We start from the raw sequence: 16502 nt of genomic DNA on the forward strand, positions 1-16502 counted from the left end.
AGCACTTGTACTCAGAAAAGTGCAACTCGATGTTAAAAGAAATCAAAAAAGCCCTAAATAATTGGAAGAGCATTCCATGCTCACAGATTGGAAGACTAAATATCATTAAGATTGTCAATTCTACTGAAATTGATATACAGATTCAAGGTAATCCCTATAAAAATTCCACCAGCAATTTTTTTAATTGAAAATAAGATCAAATTTATTTGGAAGGTAATGGGTCCTGAATAGCCAGAAAAGTAAACTTCCATCTCCAGACTTCAAATCATATTACCTAGCTATAGTGGTAAAAACAGCATGGTACTGGCATAAAGAAAGACACAATGGAACCAAACTGATGGTTCAGAAACGGACCTTCACATGTATGGTCAAGTGATTTTTCACTAGCCTGTCAGACCCACACAGCTCAGGCAGAACAATCCATTCAACAAATGGTGCTGAAAGAACTGGATATCCATAGCTAAAAGAAGGAAAGAGGGCCCCTATCTCACACCTTATCCAAAAATTAACTCAAAATGGATCAAAAACCTAAAAATAAAAGCAAGAACCATAAACGTTCTAGAAGATATTGTAGGAAAATATCTTCAAGCCCTGGTGGTAGTTCGTGGATCCTTAAAGGAGATAAGAGGAGGACTGAGATGGACTACTGATGTTTAATGTATGTATAAGTTTTAATTAGCTTTACTGCAAAAATGTGGAACTGTATAGAGTGGATGGTAACACATAGTGAGTAGCAGCTAGTTTATAAATGTGTATGTGACTGAAAATGGTAACCTAGGTATGTAAATGCCAATTGACAGAATACTAGAGAATAATCTAGGAAATGAATAGCACAGTAAACCAAGAGGCAGATGAGAATTGTGGTTGATGGTACAGATGCAAGAATGTACTTTGTTAGCTAAAGCAAATATACATCACTCTTGTAGAGTGGTGGGAATGTGGATAAGCATGGGAAAAATACAACCAGAATGACCTATACACTGTGGTTAGCAGTAATAATATTCCCATATCTATGCCAAAGATATACTGTGCTGATAATGGGACAGTATGGAAAATGTGTGCCAAATGTACACTATGAACATGGTAACAATCAGATAATATTACCTGTAACAAATGTTCTACCACAGCGTGGTGTTGATAGAGAGGTGTTATTTTATAAGTTTACAACTTCTGTCATAAAAATATATTTAAAAAATAATAATAGAGTGGGCTGGGGGGGAAAAGCACCAAATGTAAGATAAGGACTATAACCAATAGTAAGATTTTGACAATATTCTTTCACAATTTGTAACAAATGTCTCATGACAATGCAAGGTGTTGGTGGAGGGCTGATGTTGGGGACTCCTGAACAATTTTATGTATGTTTGCTTTATAAGTTCACAACATACCTTCACATAATCCTCTGTGATGTTATATATGTTTGTTTCGTAAGTTCACAACTATTACTACACACTTATTGTTTATGTATGTTTATGTATGAGTGACATACTTAAATTAAAAATAATTTTTTAAAAAGACTATGATCAGAGGCCGTTTGAAATAAAATATAAAATATCTAGTTTTGTAAGAGTAGCAATTTATTGAACATTGGTAATTCCTGTTTGTTAAAGGCTGAGTGAAAGAGGGGAAGGGAGGAAGCGGGAGAGATAGAGAGTAAGAGAAAGGGAGAGACTGCCTGAAATCCCTAAACTAAGGCAATAATCATTCAGATACAGATATGATAAACGGCACTGAGGAAGAGGAAAAAAAGACCCAGCTCTGCTTCCAGCTATATGGCTTTGGGTAAATCCCTGTGTCTCTTTAGGATGGGGCAAGGGTAGAGAGAGATTTCCTGATACCCAAAGAAACAGTGGAATGAAAACTGGTGTTCTTAATCCAAGGTCTACATACACTTCAAACTCGAGTTAGTAGCTTTTCTTGGCTTCTCAAAGTGGTATATGACACCAAAGACGTTAATAATCATTGGATTAGAAGGTAATTTTTGCCATACTGGTCAGGCTAAGTACCTGCTAGAAAAAATCCAGTAGAACACAGAATCAATTAAGAGTATATGAGTGGGTTTCTACGGCTATTTCTAAATAACATAATGACAAAAGAAAAAAAAAAATCACAGGGGAAATTTGAAAGTACTTTAAACTGAATGATAATGATTAAATGTTTACAAATACAGATCATCTAGACAAAAAGAATAAAAGTGTAACCAATAACTTCGAATCTGTGTAGATTATTGTTTTAATGATACTTGCACAATAAATTATTCCTCATCACTCTTTAGTAAGGGCACATACTGGTATCCCCATTTTACAGATGAGAAAATAGTTGAGTGTATTGCCCAAAGATAAAAATTTCACAACCCTGCTAGTTTCTTCATTCCTACGCCAGTGTTCTTCCTAGTGTTAAGAAGCAGTACAAGCTTTTTCCCTGGGATTTACACTGTACACCGGGCTGAAAAAAGTAAAAGCAGACTTTTAGCTCCTTTGTGTTTTTTCACTGGGGTATTTGTTCTGCTGAATCACTTGGGGCCACATGATATGAGCAAAGGAGAGGAGGAGATTTAAAATGGTTATCTGTGGTTACCAACTTGTACTTAATTATTGAATATGTGCACAATGGAACAAAAAACAACTATGCTGGTACATTATCACCCCTCTCCAAAGAAGGGGGCTAAAAGCGAGAGCCACATATTGAGGCTTTTCCATAAGAAATTGCATCAACTTCCTGAGGAATCTCACTGAGCGGAAACAGCAGCGAAAAAAAAGAATTCCAAAAGAAACCGAATCTCCTCACCGCCCCCTTTCCTAGCTACCCACGCGGCACCAACATTTTGTGAGTGCAGGGATTCACCAAGCATCCAGAAAAGTATCCCAATCCCAATAAGGCTACCCATTCTGCCAGCTCTGCTCTGCACAGGCTTAGGTCCGCGGATTCTTCTTCATTAACAGGGACGGGGGAGGGGTGAGCCTAATTGGGGAAAGGGAGACCAGAGCCGAACCTACAAAAACACACAGCTGGACAGAAGGATAAACGTCCACGAATTGACCGACAGCATAAGGAAGCCAATCCCTGGCGGAGAGGAAGGCCGCGTGAGAGAAGGCGGGGCCAAGGCCTCCCCGCCCCGCAGCAGGAACAAGACTCGCTGGCAGGGCGGGAACGACGAGTTTCTAAGTAACCGTGGCGGCCACGCCCACCCGTCATTCGAACCAAGCGCCCACCACCCCCACCCCAACTGCACGCGCCCTGCACCCCGGGAAAGGGTCCTTAAGTGATTACCGAACGTAGTGGGTTTCCCGGGCTCCGGTTTTCATCCTCCAGAGCCTCCCTCCGCCCAGCCCGCCCGCCTAAGTGCCGCTCCCGGGAGCAGAACGATCATCTAAACGCTTTCGGGACGCGCTAAAGGGGTGCGCCCCCATTCAGTGCCTCCCCCTCGCCGAACACACACACACACACACCTCAGCTCAGCCAAGGCAATGGCCGACAAACTTCGTGTCCGGCTGCAAATATTGCTGTCCACGGTACTGTCAGTCAGAGGCAGGGGCGGGACAAGCCCACTACACACCCAGGCTCCCAAAGAGCGGGACAGAAAGGGGCGGGGCTCAGCGAGCGGGGCGAGACTAGTCCTCAGTCTGCTCTCCTATTGGTGCTTCTTGCTCCCGCCTCTCCGCCGGCCCCGGATGCAAATACGCCCGGCCCATGGCCTTGCCTTTCTTTGACTCGAGTCATTGTCCTGCTCTTTGGGGCCTAACAGCCCACAAATTTGGTCTCCTCATTTCTAAAATGGGGAAAATACCCATCCTACAAAGTGACTCCGGAAATGAAATATGAGATCCTTTTCTATAAATACAAAGCACAAAAACTTTATTTGATAATGGAACCCTTCCCGCCTCAAAACACACAGGATAATCCACATTCTGTAGGGAACAGGCCTAGATGGAAGCGATTGTCTCTGAAAAAAAAAAGTAGTTTGCAGGTTCATGCAGCAAAAAGAATTGTTTTATATATTAATTTTAACTTTTAACGGGAGGTTAATTAAGGAAGGAGGAATTCTAAAATGTGAGGAACAACTAAGATTTGGGGACGTGTTCAGGTAACAGGTACAGTTTTCTCGACTATAAAATAGAAGTGAAATGTTTGCTGCTAGTTATTATTTGAAAACCAATTGACAAGTGAATGCTTTATATGTTATACTTACATAATCCTTACAACCCCACTGAGATGTTGTTATCCACAGCCTATGAAAAATGAAACTGAGGCTCACTTATTTATTCAATCTTTCAACAAAGTAATTGCCTGCACTCATTTTTTTACAGCGTAGTAAACTGAATTTAAAATTCCTTAAAAAATTACTCTACCTCCAACTTAATTTTTTCGCTAGCTGAAGTATGTCACATTATTCCTCGAAGTCATCCCACCATATGTTAAAAAAGAACCCCTGAGAAAGTAAGTCACATACAATAGAACTGAGACCAGCATAAATAGACTATAATAAGAAGATTCTCTGAAATCTCCCAGGACATCAGGGCCAGAAATTGTATCCAAAATGTAACTTCATTTCCTTCCCTCCTAAATTATTTGCATGATCTCCAATTTATCTCCCAGAAATAAAGGTAGAGTTAAATGAGATTATCTTAATACTCTTACCCAGATATTTATTTTGGCTTTAAAATCGTGTAAATCCCTTTTTGTTCTATATTAAAGCAAAGCCTAGAAAAGTTTATCTTGCCAAATACAGTAATAGTAAGGGAAGAAAAGCAATATATCTGGACAAGTGCTTTGAGATTCAGGTAAAATGACACCAGGTTTTGACAAATATATGGAATAAAAAACACATTCCAATGGCAAATAATTTCATTTTCTTGACCTGCTGAATTTCCAATCCTTCTGAAAGTTTGCTAACAATAAACAATGGTATAAAAATTTCTTGATTTGTATGACTTACGATCTCACTTATGCTTAATGTTTTTTAAAAAAATGGCTTTAGACAAAAACAAAGAGCTATCATTGCATATTAATAAGTATATTATATAAATAAATACCATAAGATTTAAATGAAAGCAGTGAATGTATTTACTTGAATACTGACTGTTCTCACATATAAGAAATTATGCATTTAAATAAATGTATTGTATGCATGGAAATGTGTAATCATTGAAGTAAACACAGTGGTATATTCCCCATAAGTATAGCTCCAGATGTTTGACGCTTACATTCAAATTTCTTGAACCCTATACATTGGTGTCTAGTGACCAACATGGACTTAACTTACCTTTTGCTTGACTATAACTTTAATTAGGCTTCTCACTGACACCAGGACCCAGACCTCTCTCTCACCCAGGACTTAGGCCATCCAGGAATAAATTTTAAAACTGTATCCACACTGAGGAAATAAGGATAGAACCATGAATAGTGAGTCTCTACTATTGGATTTCTTATCTTGAACATGTCCTTATGAATTTGTCCTAGGAAGTTGTTCTGCAGGCAGTTTTCTGATCTATAAAGCTGGCACAAGCCTACTTATCCTAAAATAGTTTTGCAAGTATCTTTCAAAATAATTAAACATCAAAAAGTAATGTTTCCCTCTTTGAAGATAACCTTAACCTAAACTGTCTGTCCTGACTTGTGGGTGTGGGATGGTGAGAGGCTGCGGCCCTGCCCTTGGTGACCGTGGCAGCGACTCCAGTCTGGGAGAAACAGTTTAGCAAGCAAACTCTATAAACTTTAAGTATTCAGGGAAAATGCAAACCAAATGTGCTAAAAGCTTATCTAGAATGTATGAAATCCATGCTAAAAGTTTACCTAGGATGTGGAAGATATATATGCTAATTCAAGTCTATTGAGCACTGAAACAAAGAACGATTTAGCCCTTCCTCTGTATAAAAGGAACTCAAAATTCTTGTTCGGGATTTGGGTTTGCAACAGAAAGTTCCCGAGTCCAGCCAGCCATCAATAAACCATTTTTCCTTCCCAAAAAAAAAATAATAATAATAATGTTTCCAATTCACTTTACTCTCTAATTTTGTCATAGGAAGGTTTCATGCCACACATTTCTGTTCCAATGCTTGAAGCAATGTATAATTTGAAATTCCCCCAGAGACACAAATGTATATTATTTATGTTGGTGCAAAAGGAATTGCACTTTTGGACCATGAATTTTAAATCATTATAACTAGGCTCAAATACTTCTTTATTAATCAAAATAGGAACCATTACAATCAACACATTTTTGCCAATGAGAAATAAGTTTGTTTATTCCTGAAGTGTAAAAATCCATGCTTCAGGATTCAACGAACTCTTGGGAAGCATCTTCTGCATCCTGGTGGTTGTGGAAGTATTTTCCCTCCAAAAAAGTTGTCGAGATGCTTGAAGAAGTGGTAATCTGTTAGCAAGAGGTCAGGTGAATTTGGCGGATGAGGCAAAACTTTGGAGCCCAATTTGCTCAACTTTTGAAGTGTTGGTTGTGCCATGTGCGGTTGGGCCATGTCATGGAGAATTGGGCCCTTTCTGTTGACCAATGCCAGCTGCAGGCATTGCAGTTTTTGGTGCATCTCATCAATTTGCTGAGCATACTTCTCAGATATAATGGTTTCACCAGGATTCAGACAGCTGTAATGGATCAGACTGGCAGCAGACCACCAGATAGTGACCATGACCTTTTTTTGGTGCAAGTTTGGCTTTGGGAAGTGCTTTAGAGTTTCTTCTTGGTCCAACCACAGAGCTGGTCATCACCAGTTGTCATATAAAATCAACTTTGTATCACATGTCACAAACCCATCAAGAAATGTTGTTGCGTAGAATAAGAGAAGAACGTTTCAAAACGACAAATTTTTTGATTTTCAGTCAGCTCATAAGACACCCACTTATCAAGCTTTTTTACCTTTCCAATTTGCTTCAAATGCTGAACGACTGTAGAATGGTGACATTTTCTTTGGCAACTTCTCATGTAGTTTAAGAGGATCAGCTTCAATGATTGCTCTCAATTGGTCATTGCCAACTTCCGATGGCCAGCCACTACGTGCCTCATCTTCAAGGCTTTCATCTCCTTTGCAAAACTTCTTGAACTACCAGTGAACTGTTCATTTGTTAGCATTCCTAGGTCAAATTCATTGTTGATGTTGTGAGTTGTCCCTGCTCCTTTATGATCCATTTTAAACTCAAATAAGAAAATCACTCAAATTTGCTTTTTGTCTAATATCAGTCCCATAGTCTAAAATAAATATAAAGTAAACAGCAAGTAATAAGTCATTAGCAAAAAAACATAAAGCGAGAAATGCACATTAAAATGATGTATAACATAAACACATTTATTTAATATATGTCAATATCAAACAGCAAATTTCAACAATGCAAAACTGCAATTGCTTTTCACCAACCTAATAGAAGAAATTATCAGAACAAACATAACAGACCAAATACCAAATAAATGAATATATCTTAGTGACATTGAAGAGCTAAATGACTTAATGTAAAATTAAAACATCTAGATGTATGTTAATTCTGAATATGCTTATTTTATCATAGAATGACAGTCATGTTATTTAGTTATATTTGTAGTAAGTTGATATACAAACTAGAATCTAATAATTATACTTGCTATTGCTTTCAACCTAGATAAATATGTATATAGCTTGAAATTTGGATAAATAAATTTGGGTCACTTGCAGAAGTTAGTTTTTGTAATCATGGAGCTCAAATTTCTTAAAAGAATTATGAATTTGTCAAAATACAGGTAGTTCGTTAAATATATTAAAATAAGAAACATATCAAATTATTAATTCCTGTTTAGTAGACTTTTGCCTTAAATTTTAAAACTTGAACTATCCAACTTAGCTCATTAAATAGTTGGAATTTGTTGACTGATCAAACACACACATTGCTATTTCTGTGCAAACTTTTTAGGAAAACTAGGAGAGTAGGGTAAATTCTGTTTAAGTAATTTTAAGAGATGATTACTCATATGGATTCATTTAAGAATCTCTGTGATTCCCAAAGTCTGTGCTTGAAAGTGTTGGTTTTAGCCCATAGTACTATATTAAACCACTTAAAACCTGGAAAATGGGTATGATTTTCTCAAAGAAAAATTTCATTTTGAAAACTCAGAAAATTAATCAACTTTGACAAATAATTTCATTGATTTTTATAAGTTACATAGCATATGTATATAGAATAAATTCTATGGCAAGAATACACCTATGTTATTGTTAATTATATGTCCCAATGATTGGAAAACTTGAATGCAAGATTGTCTTTATAATTTAGAAAAATATCCATTTCAAAGTATTCTTAAGATCATGTCAGGATGTGTAGGGAATTATTTCAAGTAAGTGAAACAAAGCTGGAGTCATATATTACAACTATTTTGAGGACATAATTTCAAATGTACCAGCTATTTTCCTAACTGGTAAATGACATATAGATAAAAGGCATATTTTGTAGACAGTTGAAAATGTTCACATTTATTTATTTATTTTTAAAGGTTTATTTTTATTTATTTCTCTCTCCTTCCCCCGCCCACCCCCAGTTGTCTGTTCTCTGTGTCCATTCACTGTTTGTTCTTATGTGACTGTTTCTATACTTATCAGCGGCACCAGGAATCTGTGTTTCTTTTTGTTGTGTCAGCTCTCCTTGTGTGCCACGCCATTCTTGGGCAGCCTGCACTTTCTTTCGCACTGGGCAGCTCTCCTTACAGGGCACTCTCCTTGCGCATGGGGCTCCCCTACGCAGGGAACACCCCTGCGTGGCACAGCACTCCTTGCGCGCATCAGCACTGCGCATGGGCCAGCTCCACACGGGTCAAGGAGACCGAGAGTTTGAGCCACAGATCTCCCGTGTGGTAGATGGACGCCCTATCCATTGGGCCAAGTCCACTTCCCCACATTTATTTTTTGTTCCAGTTTATTGAGCATTAACAAGGTATGACAGTGAGTATAAAATGCAGTTTGTTTTTTCCTTACATTTAAACATTTCTGAAATCATAATGCAGCTTATAAATAACTTATAGCATTTTCCCATTCTACATAACACACATAATAATTATGGGTTTTTCTAGTTTCCAGGTGGTGACTCAGTGATCCAAGTTGCTTTGACTTTGGGCCTCTTCCATCAAAAATGAAGTTTCCACATCCTCATATCAGGTGGAAAGAACTATAGATTTCAAGAGAATTTTACTGCCATCACTTAGAATTGAGGTACATCATCTGGGAAGTACTTTGTTACTCAGTATTATTGCCAAGATTTGTAAAAATTATAGCCATTTAATATTATTTTGTAAGAACAATCTGCCGATGCTCCCTCTTCTTACTAATTCTAGCATTCCAGAATCCCCCTACTATGCTCCACTTGTTCTTTTGTTCATAGCCATTCATCATTTTAGTGTACTTTGTACATAATTTACTTATTTATTTTGCACATTAAATAATGCAGGTGACTTGAAGGCAGAAATCCTTGGTCAGTTTTATTAACCAATATATCCCAATAGCCCAGGGCAGAGCATAACGCCTGATGGGCACTCTAGAGATGTTTTTTGATGGAATGGGTTATTGTACATAGCTGTGATTGATTTATTTTACTTCCTTATAATATTATCTAGTTCATGAATATACCACAATTTATATGTCTGTTTACCTTTTGTAAAGCTTTGGGACTATTTCTAAGTATATTTTTGCTATTACAAATAGGAAGTTATAAATGTTTTTACATGAGTTTTCTGATGTAGATTTACATGAATTTCTCTGGTTTATAACTAGGAGTAGAATCACTGATTTGTAGTGCATGTGCACATTCCAAATGAAAAATAAATTGTTTTCTCAAGGTGCTGTGCCTTTTTGCCCTCCTAACAAAAGTGTTATGAGACTTTGTTATCAAGTGTATTAATACTCTCAGAAAATCAAATTTTGACTTTGTTAACTTTCTCTATTGTTTTCTATTTTGTTGATGTCTGCTCTTTTCTTTATTATTTCTTGTTTTTTTCTACTTGCTTAATTTGCTTATTGTTCTGCAACTTTAAGTTGAAAACTGAGATAACTGATTTGAACTTTTTTACTTTAATAATATACGCATTTAAAGCCAGAAAAATTACTGCTAACACATGCAGTATTTCATGTGTTTTAATAGGCTATATTTTGATTAGCATTTGGTTGCAAATTTTTTTTTTGAATTTCCCTTGTGACTTCTTCTTTCATCATTGGGTTATTAAGAATTGTGTTGTTTTTGGAAATGGATGTGGCTCAGGCAGTTGGGCTCCTGTCTACCATATAGGAGGTCCAGGTTCCCATGCTCAGGGCCTCCTGGTGAAGGTGAGCTAGCCCATGTGGTGAGCTGGCCCATGTGGAGAATTGACACAGCAAGATGATGCAATGAAAAGAGACACAGAGTTGAACGATGAGGGGCACAACAGACCAGGGAGCTGAGGTAGCACAAGAGAATGATCACTTCTCTCCCACTCTGGAAGGTCCCAGGATCAGTTCCTGGAGTCACCCAATGAGAATACCAGCAGACATAGAAGAACACACAGTGACTGGACACAGAGAGCAGACAATGGAGGGAGGGGGGGAGAAATAAATAAATAAATCTTAAAAAAAAAGAATTGTGTTGTTTAGTTTCCAAGTATTTGGGGATTTTCTAAATATCTTATTGTTATTGACTTTTAATTTAATTCCATTGTTGCCAGAGAATACTCTGCAAGATTTCAAACTCTTCAAAATTATTTAGATTTATTTTATAGCCCAGCAAATGGTTTATCTTAGTGAATGTTCCCAGTGTATGGAAAAACAATATGTATTCTGCAGTTGTTGGATGTAGGATTCTATAAATGTCAATTATGATCTATATCATTACTTTTTTTAGCATATTCTATCACTTACTTAAAGAGAGGTGTTAGAATCTTCAATTATGCTTATGCAATTGTTCCTTTTTCCCTTTAATTCTATAAATTCTTGTTTTGTGTATTTTAAAGCTCTGTTATTTTATGCATAAACATTTAGGGTTGGATACCCTTTGTCTTGAAGTCTACCTTTCCTGCTATTAATAAAGTTAGGCTAGATTTCTTATGCTTATTGTTTCTACTCTATTCAGTAGATAGTTTTACTTTCTAGCTATCTGTGTCTTTATACTTAAGGCTACCTCTAGTAAACCACAAGAAACAATCTGACCATTTTTATCTTGCAATTTAAAAATATTTATTCCATTTACATTTAAAGAAATTACTGATTTGGTGATGTAAGCCTACTATCTTTCTATGTATTTTCTATTTTCCCTTTCTCCTTTCCCTACTATTTCCCCTTTCCTGCTTTTATTTAATTTAATTAAATATTTCAAATCTTCAAATATTACTCTTCTAATGTCTTTTTAGCTATATTTGTTATATTATTTTGCGAGTGGTCATTCTAGGGCTAACAATATGCATCCTTAAATTATTGCTAAAATTCATTTTTACATTGATAAAAGTAATCTCCCTATGGTCCCCTTTCATACCACCCCCTAGTTTTTTTCCTCATTTCTAGCATTCCAGAGGCCTTATCTTGCTCTACTTGTTCTGTTGTTAATGTTGTTCCATCTCCTTCATATTTCACACACAGCACTTCATACTTACCATTCCTACATCACACTTCACTTATGTAAGAACCTTACAACAGTATAATTCCATTTATCTGCCCCCCCCCCAACCTGGGTATTATTATCATATATTTTCTTTTAAAGCCATTGTAAAACCTCAACTTAAAAATCTTATTACTTTTGCCTTAAACAGTCCTTTGTGTTCTAGGGAAATTAAGAGAACTATCTCTTATATATTCATGCATTTCACATTGCTGGTGCTTTTTGTTCTTTCCTACATATCCAGCGGTATTCACTTCCCTTCAAACTGCGTAATACCTATTAGCAGTTTTTGTAGTCCAGGTCTGTTGGTGATATTTTCTCTTAGCTTTTATTTGTCTGGAAAGGTTTTCAGTCCCCTTCTTTATTTTTGAGGGTTACTTAGAATTCTGGATTGAAAGTAAATTTTTGTGTGTGTGTGCTTTAAATACATCATTCAATTGTCCTCTGCTCTATTGTTTTTTGTGTTATGCTAGCCATTATTGTTCTTGCTATTCCTCTGCTTGTAATCCATATTTTTTTCCTCTGACTTCTTTCAAGATTTTTCTCTTTGGTTTTCAGCAGTATGTGGCCAAAAGTATTTATCCTATTTTGATTTTGCTAAACTTCTTGGATTTAAACACCAATGATTTATATAGTTTGGGAAGTTTTTTGCCATTAGTTTTTCAAATCATTTTTCTGCCCCATCATAATTCTTCTTTCATCCTGGTATTCCAACTACATGAATAATAATTATGTCACCTAGGCCACTGTTCAAGCTTTTACTCTCTGTTCTTCAGATTGGCTGTCTACTTCAGCTATGTTTAGTCTATTCTTAAGCATATTCAGTGGATTTTTCAATTCAGTTACTATAGATTTTCTAGAATTCTATTAAAGTCTTTTATACTTTTATTTCTTTGTTGAGATTTCCTATTTCTTCATTCATCAAGGCCATATTTTCTTCCAAGTCCTTAAACAAATTTATAATAGTTGTTTTAAAGACTACCTGGTAATTAAAAATTCAGGCCTTCTGTGGTCAATTTCTATCAGCCACTATTTTTCTTGACTGTAGGTCCTATTTTTCTTTGCATGTCTGGTAACTATTTATTGTATCATGAACATTGTGAATGGTAGACTATTCACAATGGTATACCATAGGGACTCTGGATAATGTTACCTTCCACTGAAATTTGTTGTTTTTTGTTCCAGTAGTCAGTTCAATTAGACCCAATCATTTTAAATTCATGTAGGTTTGGTTTTTATGCTCTGTAAAGGTGCATTAGTGAAAATTCCAAGGTGTTTCCCAAGGCCCACTATGTCAGCTGTACTAAAACTCTAAACTCTATTTCCCCTTCTTTTCTTTTAAGGCTTTTATTTTTACTTTTATTAGTGCAGTCTAGAGTAGGCCTTACTCTAGGATGTGGCACTTGTACCCAAGCTATGGCATTTTTTGTGTCTCAGTTTTTATATATCTGAGGTTTCTTCATTGTAGCTGAGCTGGAACTTCATCTCTCAGCCCTGGTCAACCTCTACTATCATCATTCTTCTCTCAGTTCCATAGCAATAACTCTTTGGTAAACATGCCGTAGTTTTTACCAGCACATTCACTGCCTCGTATATGTCCAATGACTAGAAGGGAGTTCAAACAAATTTTGAAACCCCCTTACGTATATCATTCTTATACCCTATATCTTGCCCTGTAGATTCCAGTTATTTCTATATCCCCAAACTTTGAACTCTGCCTCCACTGATCAGTAGGCTTTATGTGCTTTGCTTGTGCTTCAGCTTCCTGTCTTGTGGTTGTAATTGGACCCTGGCAGAGAGCTGTGGTGAATGTGGAGCTCAGGTCAAGTGTTTCCTTTCTTTTGGGAATCAAAACAATGAACTGACCATTGTCCAATGCCTGAAAAATGCCTAACACATCTTGTCCACTTGTTTAGGTAGGAGGGTTACTCTAATACCAATTACTCTGAAATGGCATAAAGCAGAAGTTCACAATGATATTCAAAAATTTTTTGTAGCTTGCAATACCACTAAACTTTCATAATTATCTGATTTTTAAAATATTTCTACACAATCATGCCATCTACCAAAAAAATGGCAATTTTGTTTTTCTTTTTCAATATTTTTAATATTTTCAGGCTATAACCTCCAGTACACAGTTGAATAGAAGTGGTAATGCCAGTCATTCTTGATTTTTCTCTAGCCTCAAAAGGAAAGCTTTAAACATTTTAACATTATTTGTTTCTTGTAATTTTATGATATTTTTTATTATGTTAAGGAATTTCCCTTATATTTCTAGTTTTCAAAGATATTTTAAAAATTCATAGATGGATGTTGGCTTTATGAAATGTATTTCTGCATACTGAAATGATCATAATATTTTATGTCTCTACTATATAGGTGTGATGAATTAGATTAATAATTTTCTAATGTTAAAGTTCACCCTGGAGGTTCCCCACCATTCTGCCAGGTGCAGTTGAAGCCCTGGCAGGTGGCCCAGGTAAACAGTTACCAGTACACAGGGCTTCAGAAGGCCACTGGGAACCAGAAACTCTTCTACATCCCTTGGCATTGTGCCATATGGCATGTATGTTCCCAGGAAGGCAGTCAACAATACTGTGTTCTAGACCAGGGTCAAAGAGACAGGGGAATGCACTGAGAGAATAGATAAGACCAATCCAACCAAGTCAAAAGCCTACAAGTATTGGCCCCACAACTTCTATCTGATCTTTACTGAAGCTTTCCACTCAGGCCAGTTTCATAGGCATGAGACCTATGCAGGTACACAGGGCCCTATGCTCAGATGTGTCCCATGCTTGGTTAATGCTCTGCAGTTGCCATCTTGAAATTCTTAATACTTTTATCTTTGAACTTGTATTTTGTAAATGAAGTCCAATGGGACAATAAGCATGTGCGTGAGCAGAAGAAATACATGCAATATACATGTCCACCACCATCCCTTGGTGTCTTATTTGCTTGTAATGTTCACAAGTGCCCCAAGAGAACAGAATTCTGATGAATCCATGTTATGTAGGAGTTCAGAGAGCCTCAAAGCAAATATAACTTACTTTAGTTTGCCAAAGGCTGCCAATGCAAAAATACCGGAAATGGATTGGTTTTTGTAATAGGGATTTATTAGGGGGAAATCTTACAGTTCCATGGCTCTGAAATGTCCAAGTCAAAGCACCATCTACGATGCTTCCTCACCAAGGTTGTCTTCTGGGAGATACTATAGTTCTACCATGGGGCAAGGCATGGCAGTCGACCTCAGCTGAGGTCCCTATATTCCCCTCCAGCCTAACTATCTCTAGGGAGTTCCATTGTGGGCAATCTGGCATAGAGCTTGTTTCTTTCCAGGCCTCCTCTTCATCCTTAACTGCTCTGCTTTCTCCCCAAGTTCAGCTGTGGGTGATCAGCATATGGCTCACTTCTTCAGCCTTGAGCTATTCCATGGGCCCAGCCCCTCAGGGGTCTCTTTCCATGCCTTTGTGCTCTGCCCATTCCAAACTCTTGGACCTCTGTAGTCTCCTGGGGCTTCTTTGTCTTCCTGCAGTTCTCTTTCTCAAATGGCAAGATCAAAATGGCAGCTATCTTTCTCCATGTCTCCCTGTGTATTCTCAGTTTATATAAGGCCCAGCAAGAGGGTGGAGACCTAATCTGAGTCATGCCTCACTGTTGGAGTCCAGGCAAAATCCATTTAATCAAGTGATCTAATCAGGGTTCTTAACTGAATCAAATCAAAAGGCCCCATCTATTCTGCATTTACAGGCACAGGGATGGGTTAGTTCAAAAACATTATCTTTTCTGGGATCCACCAAATAACTTCAGACTATCACATAAGGTAGATGTGTTATGGAAGCCATTGGTTCCTGTACTGTATCGGTAGAATATGCCCATATTCCAGCAGTGAAATAACAACAGTTGATATAGTTTTTGCAGTGTTTCCACTGCTCTGATAAGAACAAAATACATATACATATATGAACTATGAAATGTGAAATGTGTAATTCAGTGATTCTGCATATGAGCTAAATGCTCTTATATTTTCACTTAAAATTGTCATTACATAATACAAAAATGAATAGTAAGATTAAAGTTACCATTAGCATTAATGCTAAAAATGCTAAAAATTAAATGTATTTTCTTGAACTAGAACAGTATTAAACAGTAAATAAAAAGCAAAACACCATGACAAGGTGAGACAGTGAAAGAGAGAGTAACTATGGAAGAATAGAAAAAGTTTTGTATTTTTATATTTTAACAACCTTTTTTCCTTTTTTTTTTTTTTTTTTTTAGCAACAGAGCCTTCATTCTTCTTTTACCTCAAGTACCACATATCACATAGCTGGTCCTATAAGAGCTGTTCCAACAACCTCACTTTCACAGAGTCACAACTCAGTGAACATAATACCATTGGTGCAAGACAGAAGAAGAGGAATAGCTCCAGAGAATGGTACAATTTCTGAGCCTCACGGTTTATCCTGGGCCCCCCATGGCATTCTATTCTGTATTCAAGGAGGAGTTCAAATACTCCTCCAGCCATGTGTGCTCCATAGCATTTTGGCTTTGTGACACTAGTGGCTTTGGGGAGATGCTTCTTCCATATCCTACCAAACTTGAAATCTTGGCTGCTGGCTACCAAGCTGCCCCCTGAGACAGACACTCAGCTCCTGCCTGACCTACTCATTAGCCTCCACATGGAGTCTATGATGGAGCCAAAGATTAAGATCCAATATGTAGACAAGCATTAGAGTGCCCTCATTATCAGCAACCTGCTTGACTGCCAGTTCTTTTATAGACACCTATAAACCACACAGGAGCAAAAGTAGCTTTTAGGCTAGGTGAACTTGAAACAAGAGCACTTCTCTGACCCCAATATAACATGCCAGGGGTGAAATTGCACGTCTATGTGCACCAGCTGCTGGATGTTCTGG

At 37.2% G+C, this 16502-nt stretch overlaps 1 protein-coding gene across 4 annotated transcripts in view; it reads right to left on the reverse strand.

Annotated features, from left to right (window-relative positions):
* TRIQK (triple QxxK/R motif containing) overlaps window positions 1–3570 on the reverse strand; it is a 156782-nt gene extending 153212 nt beyond the window's left edge. For all 4 annotated transcript variants that reach the window (XR_009180458.2, XM_071207906.1, XM_058275715.1 and 1 more), the window contains exon 1: window positions 3450–3570. The gene's annotated coding sequence lies outside the window, so the exon portion shown is untranslated. The remainder of the gene's footprint in view (window positions 1–3449) is intronic.
* Window positions 3571–16502: the final 12932 nt, after the last annotated feature.

Source organism: Dasypus novemcinctus, chromosome 14, assembly GCF_030445035.2.
Source record: "Dasypus novemcinctus isolate mDasNov1 chromosome 14, mDasNov1.1.hap2, whole genome shotgun sequence".
In the NCBI taxonomy this organism is placed as follows: Eukaryota; Metazoa; Chordata; class Mammalia; order Cingulata; family Dasypodidae; genus Dasypus; species Dasypus novemcinctus.